The sequence below is a fragment of the Lissotriton vulgaris genome, chromosome 7 (assembly GCF_964263255.1).
Source record: "Lissotriton vulgaris chromosome 7, aLisVul1.2, whole genome shotgun sequence".
Lineage (NCBI taxonomy): Eukaryota > Metazoa > Chordata > Amphibia > Caudata > Salamandridae > Lissotriton > Lissotriton vulgaris.
Genome location: NC_141695.1, coordinates 1,375,784,756 through 1,375,799,658, shown reverse-complemented (window position 1 = coordinate 1,375,799,658; position 14,903 = coordinate 1,375,784,756).

The following is a 14,903-nucleotide window of genomic DNA, read 5'->3' as shown; positions in this document are numbered from 1 at the left end:
ATACACCTATTCTCCCTGCCAATTTGATGTAAACCTGCCATCGACCCCAACTCCATTGGTGTTCTCCCTTCTTAGAGGAGGTGTGTGGAAAAACAAAATGTTTCGACAAACAAAAAAGGGAAAACATGTTTTCTTTATTTCACTTCAATACTATGTTTGTTCTAGTTGATTCAACGCCCATTAGATTCCCAATGTTAGACTAATGTTCTGATTTGTTACCTTTGCCTCAAATTGTAAAGCGCTCTGATATCCTTCGGGATCAAGTTCGCGCTATATAAAACTTTATAAATAAATAAATAAAGGAGCAAAGCCGAGCACTTGAGAGCTCTATGCGAAAAGTTCAGAGTTTCTCAAGCAAACTGCAAAACCCGAACCCAGCGCATCACAGCACTGAGAGCCTGGAAAGAGTCCAGAGAGCCCGAAAATCAGGTTGTAGTGGATCCACCCGATAGCCTCATCGAAGTGCAGGGAGGCCCGTCGGCAGAAGAGCTGGCAGACAGGGCTGCAACCAGAGCGCATGAAGTGGAGATGGCCAGATTGAAAGGTCAGATGGCCATGGAGGAGAAAAGGCTCCAGCTGGAGCACAAGATACGCCTGAAAGAATTGGAGCTGAAAGCAAAGAGCTTGGACGCAGCTCCTGGTGGCAGCACAACGCCATCCCAGGTAGAGTCAAGGGTCTACGTACCGAAAGATGTGATGAAGGAGTATTTTAAGGGAGATGACATAGGGCAGTGGTTCTGAGCCTACGAGGTAGCGATGTCTTCCCACCGGGCCCCTGTGAAAGACAGGGGAGCGGAGTTGTGGGGACGGTTCCTGACCGAGGGGCGGGATACCCTGCTAGATCTTCCTTCTGAAGAATCCATCTCCTATCCCCACATGAAAGATGCCCTGATAAATCGATTTGGGTTAACGCCTGAAATGTACCGACAGAGGTTTAGAAATTGTGTGAAGATTCAAGGGGGTTCGTATGTGGAGTATGTGACCTTTTTCTGCAGAGCGCTGGATGGTTGGGTGAAGGGCAGTAAGGTAAATGATTTTCAAGGGCTGCTTGATTTGATGGCATGGGAGCACTTGTCGGATAATTGTTTTCCTGAGTTACGCCAGCACCTGTTCGATAGCAAGCTGTCCAACCCAAGGAAGCTTGCTGAGGAAGCGGACCACTGGATCAGCACCAGGGTCCACAAGGGTCCAGTGGGAGACTCAGCCAAAGGTGGGCAGGGTCCCCGGCAGAAGAGTGGGGGGGACAAGGGAAAACAGAAAGGATTCTACAAAGGTCCCCAAAGTAATCCCCAAGGGAACCAAGGGAAAGGTTCTCAGCCTCCTCCACCCCCGAAATCAACCAGGGCCCGACAGGTAAACCTGTTCAAAAGGGGCCCTTCACCTGTTTTAGGTGTGGCGACCTCGGTCACGTTGACTCTGACCCTAAGTGTCGCTTATTTGCAAAACCCGCACCCACTGGTGCTCCACCCCGGCAACTAGCTAATGTTAACTTTGGGGAGGAAGTAGCCGTCCCAATGGGTGGGGATCCCGTTCAGATAACCCTAGTCTCGCTAGGAGATAGTGAGATGGTTCTCGAGAACTACCTACCCAATAACACTAAGAAATATGGGCAGGTAGTAACCATCAACGGTAAGAAGGCGGAGGCTCTTCGAGATACAGGAGCCAGTGTGACTGCAGTGAGGCAGCACCTGGTGTCTCAAGAGCAGGTGGTACCGCACGCCTACTGTAAGGTTGTCAATGCTGACAATTCTGAGAGCCAGTGTCCGATGGCTCAGGTTCCCTTTGAGTGGGGGGGGGTCTCAGGTACTCTTCAAGTTGTTGTGAGGACCTTTATGCCTGTAGATTGTCTGCTAGGGAACAATTTGGAGAACTCCCCTTGGGAAAAGGCGGAGAAAACGTCCCATCTGCGGATGGTGGGTCTACCCGACTGGGCGTGCATGACCACGCGGTCCATGGCAGCTAGTAGGCGTGTCGAAGAGGTCCTGGAGCCTGAGGGAGAGGCCCAGGAACCGGCCTTACAGAGGAGGCACAGGGGGCGCAGACAGCCGGTCCTCAAAGTTTCCACTGCCCAGGAGGAGGCAGACCTCGAGGGGGATACCCTGGAGCCTACCGGGGAACAGATTACCGAACTGGGAGACTTGCCTGAGCTGACCCATTGGCAGCAAGAAGGGGGTCCCTCCAGGGAGGAATTCTGTGAGGAGCACAAAAAGTGCCCTTCTCTCGCGGGTATGCGGCAGCAGGCTGCAGACCAGGCCAATGGCGTTCGGCCCGGAAAACACTTGGTCTACTGGGAGAACGATCTCCTGTATTCAGAGCCTAAGGCTGCTGAACCTGGGTCAGCCCGTGTGCTGGTGGTACCCCAGAAGTTCAGAGCCTTCCTACTGGGTTTGGCTCACGATGTACCTTTAGCAGGACATCTGGGGATGGACAAGACCTATGACAGGCTTGTCACCCACTTTTACTGGCCCCAGACGCACTGGAACTCAGACGCTCACTGCAGGACTTGCCAGACTTGCCAGGCAAGTGGTAAGTGTGGAGGGAAGAACAAGGCTCCCCTCCAACCATTCCCCGTCATCAGTACCCCATTCCAGCGAGTGGGAATTGACATTGTGGGGCCTCTGGACCCCAAGACAGCCATGGGCAACAGGTTCATCCTGGTCTTGGTGGACCATGCCACCTGGTACCCTGAAGCCATCCCTCTGAGGACAGTGACGGCCCCCGTGGTGGGACGAGCACTGATGGGAATTTTCTCACGAGTAGGATTCCCTCTAGAGGTGGTGTCTGACAGGGGCACCAACTTCATATCAAAATATATGAAGTCCCTTTGGCAAGAGCGTGGTGTAACCTACAAGTTCACCACCCCTTACCACCCCCAAGGAAACAGGTTGGTTGAGAGATTCAATCGAACCCTGAAAGGCATGATTATGGGCCTAGAAGGACCAATGAGGCGTAAGTGGGACGTCCTCTTAACATGTCTACTGTTTGCGTACCGAGAGGTGCAGCAGAAGTCGCTCGGGTTCAGTCCCTTCGAGCTTCTGTACGGTCACCTGGTCCGAGGACCTCTGAGTCTGGTTAGGGAAGGCTGGGAGCAATCTACCAGGAAACCTCCCCAGAATGTATATAGCTACATGCTAGCCTTCCGAAACTAGACCAGGCGATTCAGGCAACTTGCTGAGGCAAACCTGAAAGCCAGCCAGGAGGAGATGAAGCGGTGGTACGACCAGAATGCCACTCTGGTAGAGCTTCAGCCTGGACAAAAGGTGTGGGTATTGGCCCCAGTGGAGCCCTGTGCACTTCAGGATAAGTGGACGGGTCCTTTTGAGGTTGTGGAGTGCAAGAGTCCTGTCACCTACCTGGTGAACTTGCAAACTCCCAGGAACCCTTTGAGGGTCCTACATGTTAACCCCCTTAAGCCCCACTTGGAGAGGTCCGAAGTGGGCATGCTATTGGCAACCGATGACGGAATGGAGGAGGAGACCGAACGTCTTCCGGACCTCTTGGTGGCCTCCGAGCGAGGTGGGTCAGTGGATGAAGTTAACCTCGCACCCTCCCTGACCCCTGAGCAGCAGAGTGATTGCCGCCAGTTGCTGAGGCAATTCTCTGACTTGTTCTCCCTGATTCCTGGTGTCACAGATTGGTGCGTCCATGATGTGGACACGGGAGACAGCTTACCGGTGAAGCATAAGGCTTACCGCGTGACTGACAGGGTACGAGCCTGCATCAAGGAGGAAGTCTCGAAGATGTTTGCTCTTGGGGTGATTGAGTCCTCCAGCAGTCCTTGGGCCAACCCAGTGGTCTTGGTCCCGAAGGCTGCGACGCCGGGAGCCACACCAGAAACTCCGGTTCTGTGTGGACTATCGAGGACTCAATTCGGTCACGAAGACTGACGCGCACCCCATCCCCAAAGCTGATGAGCTCATCGATCGGTTGGGAGCTGCTCGGTACCTCAGTACGTTTGACTTAACGTCTGGGTACTGACAGATTGCCTTAAGTGAAGGGGCCAAAGAGAGGTCAGCGTTTTCAACCCCAGATGGGCACTACCAATTCCGGGTCATGCCCTTTGGGATGAAAGACGCCCCTGCCACCTTCCAGAGGTTAGATAAGAATGGGGGGTTTTACCCAAAGGAATCCACATGGGACCTGGGTGCTATGTAATGTACAAAATGAGTGTCCCTGTGATCTGATAAACCATTATTCAAATTTATTAAGGAAATATTAGTAAAACAATCAACGCACTGTAAATTAATCACAATGAGTAATACTATACAATTTGTAAATAACAGTGCCCCAAAGGAAAGGGAGTGAAATAGCGTGATGCTGTGAAAAGAGGGAAAATAGTGAAGAGGTAGTAATCGTGACAAATGAATATATCTAATTTCATTAGGAATTCAAACACTATTAAACGGCTTCAGATCCCTGAGCCTAAGTAAGGGATCATTACATATCCCATTAGTGTAAAATTGTCTATATTGACACTGGTATAGGAATATCCAAAGTAATGCGGGCGGTGTCAACTGAGGAAAGAAGGAGGTAGCCGTCGATGTTTCGACCCCACGCTACAACAGTAGGCGTACTTGTGGCCTTACATCGAGGTCTTCATCAGGACTAGGTGTATACAGGGTGCACTACAATTTCTGTAAAAATTTAAATAATGTAATGTGAATATGAGAAAAAACGATAATGAATATCAAATTACCGTAGTGAGCGGTAAATTAAATGATTCAGAATTTACCATGGTTCTTAAGGATGGTTACTTGTGGTGATCGATGGTAGAAATAATTACATTCGTCAAATCTACAAAGATGAACAATCATCAGCTATTGCACTATGAACTTAATTATGTAAATACATTTCTCTCTCAATGGATGATACATAACTTATCAGCGTTAAAAAACATAAACACAGAATCCTGCGTCGACCAGGATTAACCAAGATTCTATCAATAGCAAGACCAACAGTCTTGAACGTCATATTGAGTGTACTGAATTTTAGAGAGTGAGCCTTAGAGATGTTCGTAGTTGGCACTTACAACAGGATAATAAAGAAGGTGAACCTATAAGTACTGTATAGGAATTGGGCGGAACCCTACTAGTTGGAAAACGAGAAGTTAATATGCTTACTTTAGCTGTAATCATGATGTTCGCATATCGTCAATTCTGATATGGCATTCCTCATAAAACCGATCTAGTGGAACTATAAAGAAACCCGACCTGGAAAGGTAGAGAGAAAGAACTGTGTAATTCACATTTTAGCTCGAAGGCAAACCCAAGCCGTTACTCATTATTAAGGAACCCGCTGACTTGCACACGTACCTAAACGAGACTTTGAAGATGCATCCTGTTCAATAGCACCCAATCGGCCGTATCTGTGGGTAGCAAACGTAACTCTCAGTTTCTTTTCACGAGCTGGGTTTTGCTTAAATTAGCGAGATAAATGTGGATTAAGACCATGCCTCACCTAATACTGGCGTCGGTTTCATTCAAGCGCGAAGGTAGCCTCTTCGTGTCTACGATCAACAAACGAGTGAGCATACTGCCAATATAAACGTAGGACTAAGAATCTAACAAATCCGGGTCGTTACTCGGGGCAACAGCGGACTAACCGCAAGGTGTTTCCGGGTCGTAACTAATGACAACAAACGCTCCGGTTCTGATGTATTGAAAGCACCGTTGTGATGTTTTTAAACTGTAGCTACAAAGCTTTATGACACAACAACGTAATAGCATATGAATTTGGAAGGTGATGGCCGTATCAAACATTTGGCATTACGATTAATCAAGTTCCCAAAGGAACAACATTTGTCAAACAATTGGTTGTTCAGAATTACAATTAGCAAACATTAGGAAACTGTTTGCCGCACACCTCTCACACAGGAGGGTGAAGAGGCAGAGTATGTCATATTAAAGTATTTAGCAAACTTGGAGGCGGCTATTTAAGAATAACCAAAAATTATTCAAGGGGCACTTTTAGTATACTAAGAAGGACATTCATTAGAGTTGAAATATCAATGATTAGATCTGCATCTTATACAAAAATTTAAGTGGCATTAAGCAACATGTTAATACGCATTATAAGGTGGCTCAATCTAGACATATCATGATTACTCAGAAAAACAAATTCTCTTGAAAGTGCATTATTGGTGGAGAATAAGGACAAGTATTGCAATACAGTAAATCAATTGAACAGATGCACCTCTCGAACATGAGGGTGAAGATCTTTATAGTTAATTTCTCATAATTACTCAGAAATATTTTTTCTCTTTAAAGTGCATTATTGGTAGAGAAAAAGGACAATTGAACAGATGCACCTCTCGAACATGAGGGTGAAGATCTCTAAAGTTAATTTCTCATAATTACTCAGAAAAATTCTCTTGAAAGTACATTATTGGTAGAGAATAAGGACGAGTGTTGCGATACAGGAATTCAATTGAACAGATGCACCTCTTGAACATGAGGGTGAAGATCTTTCAAGAGAATTTTTCTGAGTAATTATGAGAAATTAACTTTAGAGATCTTCACCCTCATGTTCGAGAGGTGCATCTGTTCAATTGTCCTTTTTCTCTACCAATAATGCACTTTAAAGAGAACATTTTATTCTGAGTAATTATGAGAAATTAACTATAAAGATCTTCACCTTCATGTTCGAGAGGTGCATCTGTTCAATTGAATTACTGTATCACAATACTTGTCCTTATTCTCCACCAATAATGCACTTTCAAGAGAATATGTTTTTCTGAGTAATCATGATGTGTCTAGATTGAGCCGCCTTATTATGCGTATTAACATGTTGCTTAATGCCACTTAAATTTTTGTATAAGATGCAGATCTAATCATTGATATTTCAACTCTAATGAATGTCCTTCTTAGTATACTAAAAGTGCCCCTTGAATAATTTTTGGTTATTCTTAAATAGCCGCCTCCAAGTTTGCTAAATACTTTACTATGACATACTCTGCCTCTTCACCCTCCTGTGTGAGAGGTGTGCGGCAAACCGTTTCCTAATGTTTGCTAATTGTAATTCTGAACAACCAATTGTTTGACAAATGTTGCTCCTTTGGGAACTTGATTAATCGTAATGCCAAATGTTTGATATGGCCATCACCTTCCTAATTCATATGTTATTACGTTGTTGTGTCATAAAGCTTTGTCGCTACAGTTTAAAAACATCACAACGGTGCTTTCAATACATCAGAACCGGAGAGTTTGTTGTCATTAGTTACGACCCGGAAACACCTTGCGGTTAGTCCGCTGTTGCCCCGAGTAACGACCCGGATTTGTTAGATTCTTAGTTGGCAGTATGCTCACTCATTTGTTGGTCGTAGACAAGAGGCTACCTTCGCGCTTGAATGAAACCGACGCCAGTATTAGGTGAGGCATGGTCTTACTCCACATTTATCTCGCTAATTTAGGCAAAACCCAGCTCGTGAAAAGAAACTGAGAGTTACGTTTGTTACCCACAGATACGGCCGATTGGGTGCGATCGAACAGGACGCATCTTCAAAGTCCCGTTTAGGTACGTGTGCAAGTCAGCGGGTTCCTTAATAATGAGTAACGGCTTGGGTTTGCCTTCGAGCTAAGATGTGAATTACACAGTTCTTTCTCTCTACCTTTCCAGGTCGGGTTTCTTTATAGTTCCACTAGATCGGTTTTATGAGGAATGCCACATCAGAATTGACGATATGCGAACATCATGATTACAGCTAAAGTAAGCATATTAACTTCTCGTTTTGCAACTTGTAGGGTTCCGCCCAATTCCTATACAGTGCTTATAGGTTCACCTTCTTTATTATCCTGTTGTAAGTGCCAACTACGAACATCTCTAAGGCTCACTCTCTAAAATTCAGTACACTCAATATGACGTTCAAGACTGTTGGTCTTGCTATTGATAGAATCTTGGTTAATCCTGGTCGACGCAGGATTCTGTGTTTATGTTTTTTAACGCTGATAAGTTATGTATCATCCATTGAGAGAGAAATTTATTTACATAATTAAGTTCATAGTGCAATAGCTGATGATTGTTCATCTTTGTAGATTTGACGAATGTAATTATTTCTACCATTGATCACCACAAGTAACCATCCTTAAGAACCATGGTAAATTCTGAATCATTTAATTTACCGCTCACTACGGTAATTTGATATTCATTATCATTTTTTCTCATATTCACATTACATTACTTACATTTTTACAGAAATTGTAGTGCACCCTGTATACACCTTGTCCTGATGAAGACCCCGATGTAAGGCCACAGGTACGCCTACTGTTGTAGCGTGGGGTCGAAACGTCGACGGCTACCTCCTTCTTTCCTCAGTTGACACCGCCCGTATTACTTTGGATATTCCTATACCAGTGTCAATATAGACAATTTTACACTAATGGGATATGTAATGATCCCTTACTTTGGCTCAGGGATCTGAAGCCGTTTAATAGTGTTTGAATTCCTAATGAAATTAGATATATTCATTTGTCACGATTACTACCTCTTCACTATTTTCCCTCTTTTCACAGCATCACGCTATTTCACTCCCTTTCCTTTGGGGCACTGTTATTTACAAATTGTATTGTATTACTCATTGTGATTAATTTACAGTGCGTTGATTGTTTTACTACTATTTCCTTAAAAAATTTGAATAATGGTTTATCAGTTCACAGGGACCCTCATTTTGTACATTACCTTCCAGAGGTTGGTCAACCAGGTGTTGGTCGGACTGGACGCGTTCAGTGCCGCCTACCTGGACGACATCGCAGTGTTCAGCGGAACATGGAAGGAAGACTTGCGGCACCTTTGGGAAGTGTAGGCGGCTCTGCGCAAGGCAGGCCTCACGATCAAGGCAAGCAAGTGCCAGATCGGGCAGGGTTCAGTGGTGTATTTGGGACACCAAGTTGGGAGCGGCCAGGTGGCGCCCCTCCGAACCAAAATTCAGACCATCCTGGCTTGGGAAGCCCCCAAGACCCAAACGGAGGTGAGGGCCTTCCTCGGACTCACCGGGTACTACAGGAGGTTCGTCAAGGGATACGGCACCATCGTTGCCCCCTTGACGGAGCTGACTTCGAAGAAGCAGCCCCGGAAAGTGATCTGGACCGACGCCTGTCAGGAAGCATTCGACACCCTGAAGAAAGCCATGTGCACGGCGCCCATGCTCCTGGCTCCTGATTTCTCCAAAGAGTTTGTAGTGCAGACTGACGCTTCAGAGCATGGGATAGGGGCTGTCCTTTCACAGACGACTGAGGAGGGCTGGGATCACCCTGTGGCCTTCATCAGTCGAAGGTTACTTCCACGGGACCAGAAGTGGAGTGCGATTGAGCGAGAAGCTTTTGCTGTGGTCTGGGCCCTGAAGTAGCTAAGACCCTACTTGTTTGGGTCTCACTTCCGAGTTCAGACGGACCACAGGCCCCTCAGATGGTTGATGCAAATGAGGGGTGAGAACCCAAAACTGTTGAGGTGGTCCATTTCTCTACAGAGTATGGACTTTACAGTGGAACACCGCCCTGGCATAGACCACGCCAATGCTGACGGTCTGTCGAGGTTTTTCCGCCTTAGTGATGAGGAACTACCAGGGGTAGGGTAGTTCTCCTCACCTTTCAGCTGGAGGGGACACGTGTTAGACCTGGCACCTTGGCGTGAGTTTCCCTTCCACTTTTTGCTAATGTGCCTCAGATGTTTTGCTGGTGTTCGATGCTCAGGGCACTGCGCCACGGCCAATCCGTGCCGCAGTGCAAGTGCTCCCAATGTAAAGTGTATGTGTAATTGACTTCCACGATTGGATTATTTGGTTTACTGTTAGTCCCCAGTAAAGTGCACGAGGCGTGCCGGGGCTTGTAGATACAAATGTTGCTAGTGGGCCTGCAGCGCTGGTTGCGCCACCCACAGAAGCGGCCTCGTAAGATATGTCTCGGGTCCGCAATTGCTGACCCCGCGTACAGTCTCGTACTGTCACGCTGACTGTGCAAGTGCCCACACTTGCTAGTCCCAGAACCTTCCCTCACCTTCATATCAGTCACCCCTATGGCAGGCCTACGGGCAGGGTGCATTGTAAGCGTAAGGTAGGACAAGCCTAGAGTGTGGCATGTCCTAGTAGTGAATTACCGCCCTTTCTCGTTCTTCACTATTGAAGGGCTACCTGTTCTCTTAGGCCAGATGAGCTGTCGGAGCTATTACACGCTATAGTCCCGGCAGGTTCAGGGAACACGGTAGCAGGTCGAGTTTAGTATGCCTGAACTCAGAATAATAAAAAACTTCCTTTAGAAAGGTTTATTTTAATATCCTGTGTTTGCAAATGCTACTTTTAGAAAGTTAGCCTTTGCTCGCCTAACTGTTCAGCCCGCCTCTGCCAGGGTGTGTATCTGCTGTCTGGGTTTGTGTGAGTGACAGGGCTGGGAGATTCCCGGGGATAGTCGGGTGCTCCAGGTGGTGAATGGGGTGCTTACACCAGGATGGGTGGGCGGAGTAGTCCTTGACTCTGAATAGGGTTGTGCTCCACCACCACAATGCTGGCTCCACCTCCTGCGGAGCGTCTGATGTCTCCGCCCTGCACCCTGAAAGAAGACGGCAGCGTCCTGTTAACAAAGTACTTCAGAACCGGGTTGAACCAGGCTCAGGCCCCCTGGCCTACAAAGACAAAAGAAATGCAGTATAAATATAGGAGCTCCGCTCCTTACAAATCAAATCCAGTTTTGACCACGACGAACCTCTGCCTGACTAGAAGGACCAAGAGAAGCTGAAGGACGGAAACCAGTCTGTATCCAGTTGGACTGGCCTGCAGTGGTACCTTGCTGAGAGCGGAGAGGAAAGGACCAGAAAGGACTTTGTAGACTTGTGCCTGAAACGATCTCCAAGGGCTTGATCGAGAGCTTGCCCCCTGAACGGAACCCCAGGACCATTGAGTTCTATCTGCTTGTGCCCGTCTGCTGTTGGGCCTCAGTTCCTATTCCCGCGCCAGAGTTGTGACTCGGGTGCCTTCGCCCCCTCCCAGGTCGTGACAGCTCGGAGCTTGTTCGCCCCACCTTAGAGAGCCCCGCTCATCCCTGAGTCGCTCTCCGCTTCAGTGCTGGGCCGCCTGCTCTCCTGTCACCTCGCCGCTTACGGAGCGCGCTGTGTGCCTCTCACCTTCTCCAGCCGGAATCTGCACGGAGAGCATTTCATAGCCTCGGACGGTCCGTACGTCATAACGCACCCGACTGTCTTGCTTTGCGCTCCTGAATACAAAGGCTTGTGCCGCACCTCAAGAAAGGCCGCCCCGTACCGTGGTACTGGAAGCCTGGTGCTGCACCCGTCTGCCCGAGAACTCGACGCCTCTCACAGATCCATGAGTACGACCCAGCGTGCTAAGAAGTAGTACATCCCGCAGGCCTGAACGGCGCCTCGCCCCGTGAGCTGCATCGATCCCGGTTCACCGCAACCCTCCACAGTCTAGCTCCTTCACCTCGCTCCTCGAGGGGGATTGAGCCGGAGAGACCCTCTGGAGAACCGTCGGCCTCGTTCGGGGTCCGCCCTCACAAGTAGCCGTGCCTGAAACGCCTCGGACTTCCACCAGCAAGGTACACTTGAACTCCGTCTCGAGTTCATATCAGATCCAGGGTCCGCAACGTTCTTATTTCCCTGTCATCGTACCTTGCTAACCAACGAGCACTGAAAGACTAAGTTTGCCTATTGTAATCTGGTGACCTCGATTTACTAAACGTTATTCGGTCTTGTGATAATCCTGCTTGAATCTACCTTTTATATAAAGTATACGTTTTTTTGATACAACCATACGACTGGTGTCCATTTGTGGTGGGTCAGTGGGTTTACTGTGTGTGATCATAAATGCTTAACTTAATATCGCCCTGAGGATTAGCCTTGTCTGCTCGCGCCACACTACCTAGAGGGTGAGCAGGGGTTATTCGAAGGAGTAGTTCCCTTGCCCTGACGTGGAGATGAGGGTCCTTGCTTGTCACAAGGACATACCTGTGCCAACCAGAGACCTCCGGTTCCAACAATAGTGCAATGACACAGAGTAGAGTGAAGTGGCACTGAGTGCAGTGGTACAGAGTAGATTGTTTCAGAGTAGTGTGAAGTGGTGCGCAGTGGTGTACAGTAGTAATGAGTAGAGTGGCATAGAGTGCAGAGTAGATTAGAGTGGCATGGGGTGGATTGGCATATTATGCACTGGCATATAGTTTATTGATATAGAGTAGAGTGCATTGGCATATAGTGCAGTGGCATGAAGTGCAGTGTTGCAGAGTACAGTGGCATAGAGTGGAGTCGTGCAGAGGGATAGTGTAGAGTGCAGTGGAAAAGAATGCAGTGATGCATAGTAAAGTAGTTTTGGGTAGAGTACATTGGCATAGAGTAGGGTGGTGTAGAGTAGAGAGGCATAGAGTGAAGTGGCGTAAGGTGCAGAGTAGAATGTAATGATGTAGTGTGTAGTGGCGTGGAGTAAAATGGCATAGTGTGGAGTGTGCAGAGTATAGTGGAGTAGGGTCAGTCAAGTATGCATGGTGTGTGCTACTGCACTGGTATTAGAGACAACACATCTTCAATTGAAATGACCTTTACATTTGCACAGTCATACACTTTTACTGATAAAACTTCACAGTGCACAAGCAATAATGTGTGGAAATGTCATTGTCTAGTGTATTTATTTGTTTTGATCATATTGCATTTTTGTTTCCACCACACTTCAGAATTACCAAAACATTTGCTTTTTTTTTTCTAACTCTGATATACTCTGAAATATCATCACAGTTCATTTACAGACATGCACATTTTGTTGTGTGCTAGAAAAAAAACATTGTACAGCCTTCATCAAGCACACCCCCAGTAGGTAACATATTTGTCACATAAATCCTCTCACTTTGAAGTCAGAGAAAAAAATATACACCAAGATCCTTGGAAGACAGAGACTGACATTTTACCTCTGTTATTAAATGCACAACAAATGTCATAAAATAAGAACCAGATTTAAAGGTCTGTTTAGAAAGATCCAGTACTGGTGGAAGAAGATAGTAAATAGGGTTCGGGCAACAGAGGTGACAAACTCAAGCTGGACAGCCTAAAACAAATAGAACCAGCAAATAGAAAGCAAACACATTTGAGCAGTAGCGGCCTGTGATTGGAGTGCTGCTGGGGGCTGACGTGGGACGGGGGTAGTAAACTAAGTATTACGGCTGATTAGAGGTAAGTAAACATATAAATAAATAAAACAAATTCCGCTGCGCGTGCTGCATTGCCAAATGCGATGCAGCTCACGCAATGAAATTAGTTTAATTTATTTATATGTTTACTTACCTCTAATCGGCTGTAATCCATAATTTACTACTCCCACCCTCCCCCGCCCCACGTCAGCGCCCAGCAGCACTCCCACCACGGGCCGCTACTGCATTTGAGTTACAAACAGCAAAATAAATTCTAAGCAATGTGTGGAATTCACTCCCAGGAAACCTTTCTGAATTTTCCCAAGATGTCGTTAGCAAACCAGGAAGCTGCGTTTTCTGGAAGGCTTCCACTTAATGGATACAGAGGACTCATATAAAGTTCTACTAAAGAATCGGGTCTTTGCAGAATTTTAATACGTGAACAGACGTACAGTATTTTTCTCTGGAAAAGGTGGCAACTCTGTGTACAATCTGTCAATACAGCGGGGCAGAACCTTATCTAATCTGGGGTGACTGTCCAAATGGTCCCTTATGTACCGGTGTGATGTAACCTTATTAACAGGATGTAATGCACTTGAACGGTTACAGAAACTGCTTCTACTGTGTAATCTCAACATTTATATGATTGTTTATATTAACGTTTGCTTCACAGTAACGAGTTGCAGTTCTCTCAAATATCTACAGCTGTATGTTTTGAATACTATTGTATCTCTTATATGTTCACGTATTTCTTTAAATAATGCTCTCCGTTTATGTTATAACGTAAAATGTATCCATTTAAATAGTGCTCTACACCTATATTGTAACTGTATATGTATCTGTAATCATGCATTTAAATGTGCACTGAAATGCTTGCCGTTATAAAGTTGGCCAAAGGCCTGAAGCTTTTGAATTTCGCAATGTATCATTTTAATTTGAACGCTTGCTTTGGATGCAATGTTTTTCTTTCCTCTGCTGGTGTGGTTGCTTTAGCTCATGGTTAAAGAAAGGCACATCATGTGAAAGAGATAGTGAGGCTCAAAGGAGTACCTCTTGGCAAGGATAAGATGATTTAAGAAAGGAAGGGAGGACTACTAACCGAGCAGGATAAGGAGACAGGAGGAATCCAAGGATGTTTTAATTTGTAGACCAAAGGAAAGAAATCTCGAGTATAGTTGCCAAGTTTGGTGTTTGAGGATGAGAATAAATTGGACATGTGACCTGGTATTCTCGAAGATTCGTTTGGTGGGTATAATTGGGCATTGCACTTTGGTTTGTTCAAATTCCCTTTAGCCTCTTTTCAACAACTCGGTTGTGTGGCTTTATGCTATACAATACTTATTTTTAACAGTTTTTTTTTCATTTTCAAAAAGACATAGGCATAAATGTGATAGGGCCGAGTTCCTCTGTACCAATTTACTCTGAAACCCTTGGTCAATGGGTCGTTAATATCTGCTGAGAAGTGTAAAGGGAATAAATAACTCATTCTGGCAAACTACAGCTTTAAAGGACCATGACTCTGAAGAATCACAGACTGAATTCCAAGTTAGGAGGTTTATTACTAAGCCAAAAATAACTGGACATACAGTCACCTCAAGATGAGGTTGTAGAAATACATTGTAATTAATACAAATCCAAACCTACAAGCAAGATTGAAACGCTTCATTTGAGGATGGTAAGTGAAAAGCATTTGTCTGTCTCTACACTACTACCATGACATCCTTACTAGCATTCTCCAGGTAAGATCAGGTAAAAACAAATAAAACATAGAACTTGCATCCACAGCTT